The following is a 12,423-nucleotide window of genomic DNA, read 5'->3' as shown; positions in this document are numbered from 1 at the left end:
CAAGTTGTTGAACAAAATAGAATGGATTGGGTTCAAATAATCAACAAACGATTCGCAGAATTGTATCAAGGATTAGTAGATGCAGTTGTTCTTTGGTGACACGAGGCTGATGCGTAGGGCAAACGGTTAGTTCTTCCTTCATCTTTCACAGTGGTCCGCGGTACATGGTAAGAACTATCAAGATGCCATTGCAATATGCAGCACACGTGTTCCCCGTGATCTCTTCATTACTTTTACATGCAACCCTAAATGGCCGAAATCCAGAGATGTATTGACATGATAGCTCCCCGGTTATAAACCGTAAGACTTTCCCGATATTGTTGCAAAGAGTTTTTGAGATGAAATTGCACCTAACCGATGACTGATTTACAAAAGCGCCAAGAAATTTGGGAAGGCTTCAAGGTGTAACCTATATACTATACTTTTTAATTAATTTAAAAATTCATAATATTTTATGAAAATATTAATAAATACGGTTTTGTTAATGTTTTCAAAAGACTATACACTATTGAATTCCAAAAGAGAGGTTTACCAAGACGCCACATTTTACTTTTTCTCGACAACGCCGAAGCCTACTACTCCTTCACTAATCAACAAGCTCATATCAACAGAGTTACCGCATCCAATTGGTGACAAAATTGCTTATGATTCAGTGCTAGAATTCATGATACATGGGCCATGCGGAATAGAAAACTTAGATTCCCCTTGCATGAATGAGAAAAAGTGTACTAAGTTCTATCCAAGACCGTTTTTAGTGACGAAACAACTATTGACGACAATGACTTCACAGCCTTTACAGGAGGCTAAATAACAATCAAAGGGAATGAAGAAGAATATAGAAGTTGATAATCAGATGGGTTGTTCCACACAATGTTGATTTGATAGTTAAGTACCAAGCTCATATTAATGTGGAACACCGCAATAAGGGAAGATCAATCAAATACCTTTTCAAATACATTAACAAGGGAAGGGACAGGGCTACCGCAATTATTGTTGAAAACATGGTTTGAGATAAAGATAGCACTCATCAAATAGTAAAGGACGTTGATGAAGTTGCAAATTTCTTAGCCGATTCTTATCCGCCTTCAAGCGGTTTGGAGACTATTGAAATTTGATATTCAAGATTTGAAGACCAAAGCGTTGAAAGGTTATCATTCCATCTTGAAGGTGAGCATTTGGTTTATTATAGTGAGAGAGATGATGCAAGAGATGTAGTAAACAGGAAATCTTCATCAAAAACCAAGTTCACAGAGTGGTTTAAAGCAAATATTGAGTATCCAGAATTAGCTATGTGTCTTACGTATGTCGATTTTCCTACTCAATTTCTATGGGATAAGAAGGAAAGGAAGTGGAAACCAAGAAAAAATGGGAAGAAAATTGGACGTGTCTACTACGCACATCCTACTTCAGGAGAGAGATTTTATCTGTGGCTGTTGCTGAATATCGTCAAAGGTCCTTTGTCTTATGAAGATATTAAAACTGTTAATGGAAAAGTTTATCCAACTTTCAGAGCAGCATGTCAGGTATATTTTATTACATATTCCATATTAACTTTTTTTTTATATTGTTTTCTTGCCTAAAATCTGTCGCATATACTTTTAGAAGTTCAAACTGATTCATATGTACTGATTCAAAAACAGCACACAACTCGCACACAACATTTTGTTACTGGCTTTCAGTAACCTATTTGCCTGCACATTTTTGGAATTTCAAATATAAGTAAAGTCATAACAGAAAACCGGGGTTTCGTGTATATTTGAAATCTGCAAATATACACAAAACTTTGGCATACACTTTGACAAAGTCTGCAATCTCCTTTCAGTCTCCTTTCTATTAGTTGTCTGCAGTTGCTCTCTCTACTGCAGTACGCTCTGCCCTGAGTCTGGATTATGTAGAAGCCTTCTCAGCTAATGACTTCTCTCGAGCCTCTGCACATGCTTTCTCTAATCTTTCACGAGCCTCTGCCATTGCTCTTTGAGTAGCTCTCAATATACGCCCTCTCGCGAGCTTCGCGAGTTGCCCTTTCAACAGCCATTCTATCTTTTTCTCTTTCCCTCTGTATATCCTCTTCTAATTTTCTTCTCCGTTGGTCCTAAACTTAACAAAAATATAAATTTTAATGGACACTACCTGCAGCAAGTGCTGTGTATGGGCTGCTTAAGCTATTTTAACACCACAAACCACAAATACACGTTCCAGTGCAGTGCTATACGAGGCATTAATAGTCCAAGAATTGAATGGCAAAGGACGATTTTATTGAAACTTTCTGAAAGATTATTAAAAAAGAAGCAAACTTCCTCATCCACGTGTGAAAGTACTCTCAATTCCACCAAAGGGAACTCCTTCCAAATGAAAAACTATGAGTCAGCCTTTTGAGACATACATCACCAACCTGAGAAGTATCTCCATACACCATACAAGTGTACTTGCAAGTTGCAACTAAACTATCAAGATTTTTAACTCTTCTTCATCAATGTCCAACTGTCGGACCTTCTAAATGGATTGTAGCTTTTCAGCATTCTACATAGGATAATAAAAAACTAATCTAATAAATGAGTAGGACTCTGGCTTCACATGAAAAATTACAGAGACATTATCTATATCTACTGCACACCTCAGTGAATCCAAACATGTAGAAGCTGCAGTATGTCAGGGATTGAATTGTTAAAGGATACAACGGTGGACAACAAGCATAATAAAAGAAACAGTTCAGTTCATTTGATTAGGTGTACGTGCATTCATATTTGCATATTCCTGATAAAGATTAGAGAACAACTAACAAAACTGGATTAAATAACTCAATGTATATTGATAAGATATATGAAATAAGTCAAAAATACAATGTCAGTTCTTGGATAGCAAACAATATGACAATTATTGTAGTTGGCGAAGGTTCCCAGCCTTGCCATTATGAAATACTGGCACCCTCAGTAAGCAGTTCGATTAGTCTCTCCTTCGCTATAGACTTACATGCCAAAACCTCACCAGTCAACTTATCAGAGATAATACCAAACTGCCCCCATCCCAATTGATCTCCCAATTCGTATCCAAAATTGTCTCAACAAGATTTGCGAGCTAATAAAAAGAGAGAACCTCCCAGTTGAGTCACCACTGAGTACAGCAGAAATCCAGTCAGAATGTTCTATGTCCAAGTCTGACATATTTTGCATGATAAAAGCTCCTAATGCCCAGTCTAATGGGATGTCTCCCACCTGATTCGTGAAACCAATCCTGCAAAACAGTTATTCCAAAATAATAATAAGAAGACAATATTATATATATATATATATATATATATATATATATATATATATATATACAACACTTCTTATTTTTTTTTGTTTTACACGTTACTTTGGAGATTTGATTAATGTACTACTGCTGAAACTAACATTCTAATATATGCTGAAAATCAAGGACTCTGCTGAATGTATTACTGAAATTAAGATAAGAGGAGAGTTTACACGTTATCGAGAATTCATTTAGATGTAAAAACATTTCATCAGAAAAAGATATTGAAACAAAAAAAAAAAAATAGTATGTATTAATCATAAAACCTTAGCTCATTTATGATGGTTTACTATTAAAATGCAATTCATATTGTTACATTTTTATTCTAATTTTTCATTTTTATATCAAGGCACATGGATTACTTGAGGACGACAGTGAATGGGATGACGCTATGGAGGAAGCAAGTCATTGGCAAGTTCCAAAGTCTTTGAGACAATTGTTCGTCACATTGATTTTGTTTTGTGGGGTGACATATCCTGAAAAACTTTGGGAGAAACATCAAAAGCACCTCGGAGAAGATATTTTGTTTCGATATAGAAAGAAGAACAATAATGAGAATCTCCAACTCGATCAAGAACAGATTAGAAATGAGACTCTCGTGAGATTGAACAAATTATGGCTGAAAAAGAATTATCTCTCACAAACATTCCCGATTTCGAAATTTAATATGTCTTCAAGGATCTCCACGATAAATGATTGATTGTCAAGAATTAGACTACGACCGCAATGAGTTCATAAAAGAATATGAGATTCTTAACAACGGAATGAACGCTAATCAACGGAGGTATTCAACTCGTTAATGATGCAGTTCAATCTCAATCGAGGAGGTTTTTTTTTTTCACGGATGCGGAGGAACGGCAAAACATATCTTTACAAAACAATTATATCTAAACTTCTGGTCCGAAGGAAAGATTGTTCTTGCAATTCGTCTTAAGGATAGGCTAGGCCCTACTTCCAGTGGAAGGACTGCCACTCTAGGTTTAAAATTGTTATTCCGACCGATGAAAACACCAATTGTGACATCTCTCAAGGGACATTATTACACAACCTTATCGACGGCTGATCTAATAGTGTGGGACGAAGCACCAATGACTCATAGACATGGATTTGAAGCAAAGAAACCGCATTAATCGGAGGATCTTTTTAAATCACAAGGCAAAGAATTTGGTGGTAAAACATTCCTAATGGGAGGAGATTTCGCATGATATTACCGGTCATTCCAAGAGGCACAAGAACTAATGTTGTTGATGCTTCTATCAACAAGTCAAAATTATGGAAAACTGCAAAGTCTTTCACTTAACCGAGAACATGCGATCAAGAATGGAAATATAGAATCAGCTACAACAAAGTCTATTGAAGAGTTTAGCAAATGGGTTTTAGACCTTGGAGACGGAAATCTTCCTACTTCTAGAATGAGTGACGAGGTGGAATCAACTTGGATCAAAATTCGTAAGACCGCTTATTCAGGATAGTGATAATCCAAAGAGAAGATATTGTGTCATGCATATATCCGGATTTGGTCAACAAATATCTGATATTCAATATCTTAAAGAAAGAAGCATTCTAGCCCCGAGGAACTAAACAGTTGATGAAATTAACTCCACAATAATTTCAGAACTCCCAATGAGAACTAAAGAGATACTGTAAGACTCACTAAGTCCAAATTCAAGGTAAAAGTGTTGAACAAGATGTTTTATACCGATGTAATTCTTAAACACTCTAGAATTTTTTCCGCATACCCAACCACAAACCGGATTTAAAAGTTGGTGTTCCAATCATGTTAATGAGAAACCTTAATCAGAGTCGAGGATCGCTGTAATGGGACTAGGATGATCATCACAAAATTGGCTTCCAAAGTGATATATGCGGATATTATTACAGTGCAGTGAAGTAGTAGGAGATCCAATCTTTATTCCAAGAATAGTTTTGTCCCCAAGCCGATACGAAATGGCCATTTGAATTGAGAAGGAAGCAATTCCTCGTTAAAGTTTGTTTCGCTATGACCATAAACAAAAGCCGAGGGACAAACATTGAAAAAGTTGGAATATATTTGCCAACGCTGAGTTTTCACTCATGGCCGCTTATATGTTGCGTTTCAAGAACAAGCTCACGAGAGGGATCAAGTTTTAATCGAAAGGAATGGGGACGAGCCCGAAAGACATACACAAAACATTGTCTATAAAGAAGTTTTCAATTCAAATGAATATTATTACACTCAAAGGTATTTTCTTAAAACAAATGATTATTATATTTTTTATATTTTAGACATCGATTTTATTTTTTTTTTACATTGTTTAATAGGAAAATCTCCTTTCAACGGAATATAGGGAAAACAAATAGAGACAGTATGGCCATAAACAGCACAGAGATCAAATCCTCCTTACTTCAGCGTAATTGATTATCTCCTAAGTGCTTTGCTACTAATCCCTTTTATAAGCCCCCCAGTACTACACGGACAGTAGGAGATAATGTTAGCTACCTTAACGTTCCCTTCTACTGTCTTCTTCATGGTTCTATTAAATCATATTGTATGGAATCTTATCTATTCTTAATTATTCTTTTTAATGTTTGGAATTCTTCTTAACATGCAAACTTTATTAAGTACATTAATGTTCGGATTGTGTACTCATTCAACAATGTAGTGAGAAGGCCATTTTGGAACCGAAGGTAATGATTCTAAACACTCGATGCTTCCAAACACCAAATTTTTTGTTTCTATGTCCCGATTTACATGCGATTGCTCTTAAGTTTGTTAGAGTATGTATAAAAAGACATATAGTGACATGCAAATAAATTGTAGTGACCAACATGATTACTTGGACGGGTTAAGTAGGGCCGGCGGTGTTAGCGAGATTTCATCGAAAGCAAAGAATTCAGAATTCGCACCTACTCCGTTATATCGATTTAAATAGATCCAAGAAACAAGATATGTTTTTCATGCAAGGATAAGAAATATAACATAAAAATTAACACGAAGTCCAAGAGCCCATTTTTTCTTAACCGAAGTGACGCCTCAAGCCGATTCCCCGATAATCCCTATACCCCACAAAGCGATGCCCCATGGTCAAGCCGCAGTTCACTTGGATGCATAAGATCTGAAACCGCTATCCCCGCTTAAGCTGATCACATAATATAATATAAAAAGTGTTGGGAAACCAAAGTGTAATAAAACAACATATGCAACAATAATATAAATAACACTTATATTATTTATATTATAAGTGTGACTGTACTTAAACAGGATAGCAGTTTCAGTCTTATGCAATAGAGAATAAGCTCTAGCACACACTTTGCAGACAATTAACAAGTTAAGAGATGAAAACTCGGATCAAGAAACAAAGAATATACCTGATCGCCATATATAAGGAAAATTGGATTACAAACGACAAAGGTATTGTTGAGTGCAAACATTAATGTCACAGAGGGAATCTTATGCTAACTCCTCGTGAGTCATTACATAAGCAAAGAACACAAATAAGCAAGAATCACGTGGGAGAAAGCTCATAAAGTACCCTTTACCAAGTCTTGCAACTTACATGGCCTCATAGCAAGATTCCCATGGGGATCCTTCATAAATGGACCTTTTGGCATTTACTCCTCCTGTCAAACTAACATAAAGAAAGAAAAGTGTTGGGCTAGTGAAAAGGAGCCAAAACATAGTTTAAAAAGGCAAGAAATACCTCCAAAGAAACTTTTATTATAGGCTTCATCTGGAAGCAATGTGAATGATGTCCCACTATCAACTGTGCTTGGAAGCCAGATTGCTTAATACAAGAAGTCCCAATACAACAATCCTTCACTTCAACCATGTAGGCAACATCAATCAAAGAACAAGCTAATTAAGAAAGAGTGAATTGAAAGGAGAAAACAACCGAAAGGGAAAACAAATCAATAAGAACGAAAAATCAGCTAAGATAGATAATTAGGAAACATGAACGGTGACCATCATCGCTAACAAAATAACCCGATTGATTAAGATGTTAGTGAGAAGATGGGAAAAGGTGTCTTCGGTTGTTTCATCACATTGCTATACATATTAGTTTTTATTTTGAAAATTGAAACTGAGATTTTTGTTAAGAAAGAGAAGTCCACTATGGATCTATCTAATTTCTTGCAAAGTGGCCTTATCCTTCGAAAGTCAAGAATAGAAAATCAAATCGATTTTTTCCGATGTGAAGAATCCCATTTTGAATTTGCCTATTAAATACCACTCTTCAATTGGGCTAAGTTATGTATTGAATGGGAAGTGGTTCTTTTCAGAGTTCAAGACTTAGCTGGTGCCTATGTTGTTGGGGGAAGGCGAAGATCGCGGCTTCCCAAGTGGGGAACCTTGCCACCCTCCCAAAAACAACACTCAACCGTTTAAAAAAAAAAAAAATTGTCTCCTTGGGTAACTTTGGCATAGTCTTGATAAATCATTGGTGGGTCGAAAGTGCATTTGTAAAGAAAACGGTCTCATCCCGGGATCAAGAACCTATACGGCCAGTTCACAAAGAAACAATAATACAAGCTGAGAAAGTTTAATGTGATGTGTCTTTCATATTATTGATTAACTAAGTGGCTCAAGAAGTGAAAGTTTATAGTAATGAGTAACCTTATACTTTGCAAGTGTTACGAGTAGTACCAAAAGGTTTCCAACATAATTGATTGCTTTATGTTATTTTATTTGATAAAATAAAATAGCTATACATGAAAGGATTACAACTTACAAGTCTAATCCTTAGCGTATGACAACTAGAGTCAGGTCATCAATAGCTCCTATGTAACGCAAAGATCCCATATTCAAGTTCGGCAAAACCCCTGCCACACACTAAACATATCTATTTATGTTTATAGTAAGCTTGAAAACGATCTAACTCACACTCATTTGGAACTCTAGGCAACCAGTATGAGCACTCACACACAGGCGGAGAAGATTGCTAATCAGACTCACTACCTTAACGTAGTACAGTTGCGTCAAATACAGATAAAAAATAATTTGGAAGGCATAGGCTCCTATCTCTAGCTGAGTTTTTTTTCTGATGTACAAGCTTCATTAATGGTAGGAGGAGTAAACATATTAGATTTGAGCATCGAGAAAAACCCCATTCTCAGAGACGTGGTTGTGGATATTTTCTGTATTCATGCTCATGAACTCGGCCAATTACAGTCAGCGGTATTTTCTGTTTTGACTTTATTTACGATTGTTTAAAGGGACTTTAAACCTTGGATCCAAGCGAAAGGGGGATGCTAGGACTGATACATTCAAGAAAGTTAAAGTGTTGGAAACCAATGCTACGAGCATATCCGACAAACAAGAAAAGAAAGAACATTGGTTGCAAAGGGTATCGTGGCAGCAAGGGTGGCCACAAAAGAAGGATTCTGCTCCAATGCCTTTCCAGCCACAGTAGCAGTTGGAGAGGTAACTGGAGCAGCAGTTGGAGAGGTTACTACCATGCATCAAGGATGATACCAATACTCCGAGTATTGGAAACTTACCTCTTCAAGTTCATACTGTTTTGAGCCCTGAGTTTTTCATTGGTGGAAATCCTGAAAAGGGACCCTTGAAAGCTGACCAATCTACTTTCATGGATAACACCCACATAGCAAGATGCTTATTAGGGGTGAGGCTTTTCGTTTTCCTATTTACTATTGTTATGCATGTATTTAGTTCTATCTTTCTTTGTCCTTATGATTTTTTTCGTTTCTCATCGCGGAGTTATTGGAGGGATCGCAGAGCTTAACTTAACAACCGCGGTTGTAAGGTCCGGTCCCCTCGTGATGCTCGAGATGGAAAAACTACACTCTTTCCCCGAGTAAGCTTGAAAACGATCTAACTCGCGACTCATTTGGAGCTCGTGCAACCAAGATGAGCACTCACAAACAGGCGGAGAAGATTCCTAATCACACTCACGCCTTTAACGCATACTACGATTAGCGCGCCGAGCGGATAAAAAAGAATTTGGAAGGCATAGGCTCCTATCTCAGAGCTGAAGTTTTTTTTCGATGTACAAGCTTCATTAATGGTAGGAGGAGTAAACATATTAGATTCGAGCATCGAGAAAAACCCCATTCTCAGAGACGTGGTTGTGGATATTTTCTCAGATTCATGCTCATGAACTCGGGCAATTACAGTCAGCGATATTTTCTGTTTTGACTTTAATTACGATTGTTTAAAGTAACTTTAAACCAAGGTTCTACTCTTTGGAAGCTCGCTCGCCAACATCCATATAACAATCTTAAACTTCTAGCAGTTCCAACTTTGCTCTAGCTATTTGTCTATTTAAGGAGTTGGAACATATCGCTTATTTGTATCAAGTTGAACTTCGGAAAATCAAGAATTGGAACTCTTAAAAACATAGAAATATGTTAGAAACCACGATTCAATCCAATATGACCCTGAATCTAAAAATGAGCGGAACTTCCATACATTTAAACTTTTGATTACAAACAGGGCCCTAAACTTTCGAATTTTAGGGCTCACCTGCTTTTTTGTGCAAATGATCTTTAACATGGTAAGGCGGGCTAATAGATATTGCCAAACATAGAGCACTTTAAAAGTAGTGGTCGCCCTCGTTCGATGTTTATCGTTATTTCTAGACATGGCCATCATCGTGATCTAAATGTAATATTGGCTACGGGCTGATGGGAGTCAATTGGACCGCCAGAGCTCATGAAGGAATAGCAAGGAGTTCATATAATGAGTCTTTGGACTCGACCGAAAGAGATTTGATTTGTCATGAGACAACTACACAAGACTCAAAACACTAATGCATAGTGACCAACTCTAACAAAAGACTCAGAATTGCCATGAAATATCTTCGGTAGACCCATTTACACCTTTCACCGAAGACTACATCTCAAATGGACTCCTACTTAGAGTTTTCATAAAATAGAAACACTATAAAGATGAGTTTAACTAAACTTCTAAAACCATATCACAATAGATCCTTATAAATTTAACAACACAACTTCCCGTATACCACAATGCAGTAGCTGAAGGTAAAAAAAAAAAAAAAAATTATACTGACAATTTTTATACAGGCTTATCATAAGTATCGTAGTGATTTATTTTTTTAAAACTTACACAATTGTTATTTTCTTTGCAGATTATTAATAAGAGATAAAATCATCTACGAGGTAATTTCATAATCTACCATGGTATTTATTCGCTGTATTTGTTCTTAGCAATAAAAACAATAGTGCATGTTTTACAAGCTAATACGATTAAAAACCGAATTTGAATAATAAGAAAAATATAGTTCAGTATCATATTCATATTTTCTGTTATATAGGAATCAAATTTTATATTAATTGTGACTAAAATTCGATCAAATAATGCAGGTAAACGACATGGATAGCATAGATGTTGACGAAAATAGTTTCAACTGCAATGGAATGATGATTACTCAAAAATTAAGTGATCCGTGGATTATAATTGAGCAAAACAGACTCTGTTACTACAGGATACACAAGAATACTATTTATTGTGAATACTACAAAGGATTGACAGATGAAGTGAAAAATAAAGTCCCATGAGATCGTTTTTAAAAAAAAAACAGAAAAGAAGAATTTAGAAGAATAATAGGAAGAAGAAGATGAAATAATCGATGAAAAGGAGCAAATAAAAGTTGTGATGTTAGACTTACCTTCGTAGAGCATTAATTCAGATCTTCTCAGAACTACTACTTTTCTAAGTTTTTTTCTTACATTCACAACTCTTATTGTTTCAACTACATTTCATAGAATAGGGTTGTGAATTTTTGTGGCTTAATAGCGAGAACTTGAGACACTTCTATAAATAATAATATGCATATGCAAAAAACTACAGCCTAGATATTGAGAAATTTGGATGAAGAACAACGTGTTTTTACGATGTAATGGCTTGACTGGATATTTTTGACTTGGTTAATGAAAATGTCATCCAACCTGTGGCAGTTGGGCAAGAATTACGTATGGTGTCCCATCTGCAAACTGAGGGTTTTCAACCTTGGAGGAAACAACCTTACTTGGAACAACAATGCTAATGTAGCTCCAAAATGCAGCTCTCCCCTCTTCAATTGAGGAAGCGTTTCTAGAGTGTCCACGTGTAATAGCTAATTACGAAAAAGTAGGAGTGAAAAAAGAATTTTTTGTTTTACTTTTAAAAAAAAAAACTATAAAATCGCAGATAAAGTAGAAAACATCCTAAAAAATTGGAAATAAACAAGGGCGTAAGTAGAATAAGAGTCCTAAAGCTAACCTCCCTCATTCTACTTTTGTTAGTTTCACCGAATATACAAACAGTTTTCTAATCATAGGCTTCTATATTTACAAACTACAATCTTCCATTCGCTAATTTGTTAGTTTAACCAATAATGGCAGACACTATCCTTGAATCCCTGAGAGCATATATGTTTCTTATCATTACGTTTGTTATATAAGTAGGTATAGGCAGTGGGCAACAATGAGGAATGGGAACATCCGCTCGAACACTAAAGATGATATGCAACAACCGATTGGGGAATGCAACAACCGATTGGCAGCAACAAATAACGCATAATCCAAGACGCGAGACTTCCCTGCCTTCAAGTTTATCTTCCATGCATCTTATTAAATTCTAGAGTTGAAATTTTTGAGAAAAAGTTTCCCTCTGTGAGATTATAGAATATCGGTGTGGCTCATGCGCCGGTCTGGAAGGACTAGAAGGCGTATTGAATAATTGGTTGGGTGTGACTAAATTGTTTAGTGCTTTTGTTTGAGGGGGACTAGCAAGGCTGGGTGTTAGATAGCCTACGGTTGTGCACTAGGAGTTCGTTCAAGCATCGAGGAATCGAGGCGTGCACTTGCATTACCCTATTTGGGTCTAATGGTGTACTTTGATAAGTGGCCTTCGTCTTTTAGCTGAGATACAACAGTAATATCCAAGATCGCAGTAATATGGTGTTCTCAGTAATAGGGTCATTAGAATCATCTTGCAGGACCTCACTTCCACCAGCCAATGGAATGTTATTATCACATGTCCCTAAGTGTTCCAAATTTCCAATCCCTACTGAAATTTTTTTGCACCATTTCTACCATTTTCTTATCAGTGTTAGGCCTACCATCAACATACATCACCCAGCGGTTGCCTGCTAGCTTACCACTATTACAATGATGCCCTGTAATTAGTGC

Source organism: Coptis chinensis, chromosome 4 (assembly GCF_015680905.1).
Source record: "Coptis chinensis isolate HL-2020 chromosome 4, ASM1568090v1, whole genome shotgun sequence".
Taxonomy (NCBI): domain Eukaryota; kingdom Viridiplantae; phylum Streptophyta; class Magnoliopsida; order Ranunculales; family Ranunculaceae; genus Coptis; species Coptis chinensis.
This window is presented reverse-complemented; position numbering follows the sequence as displayed.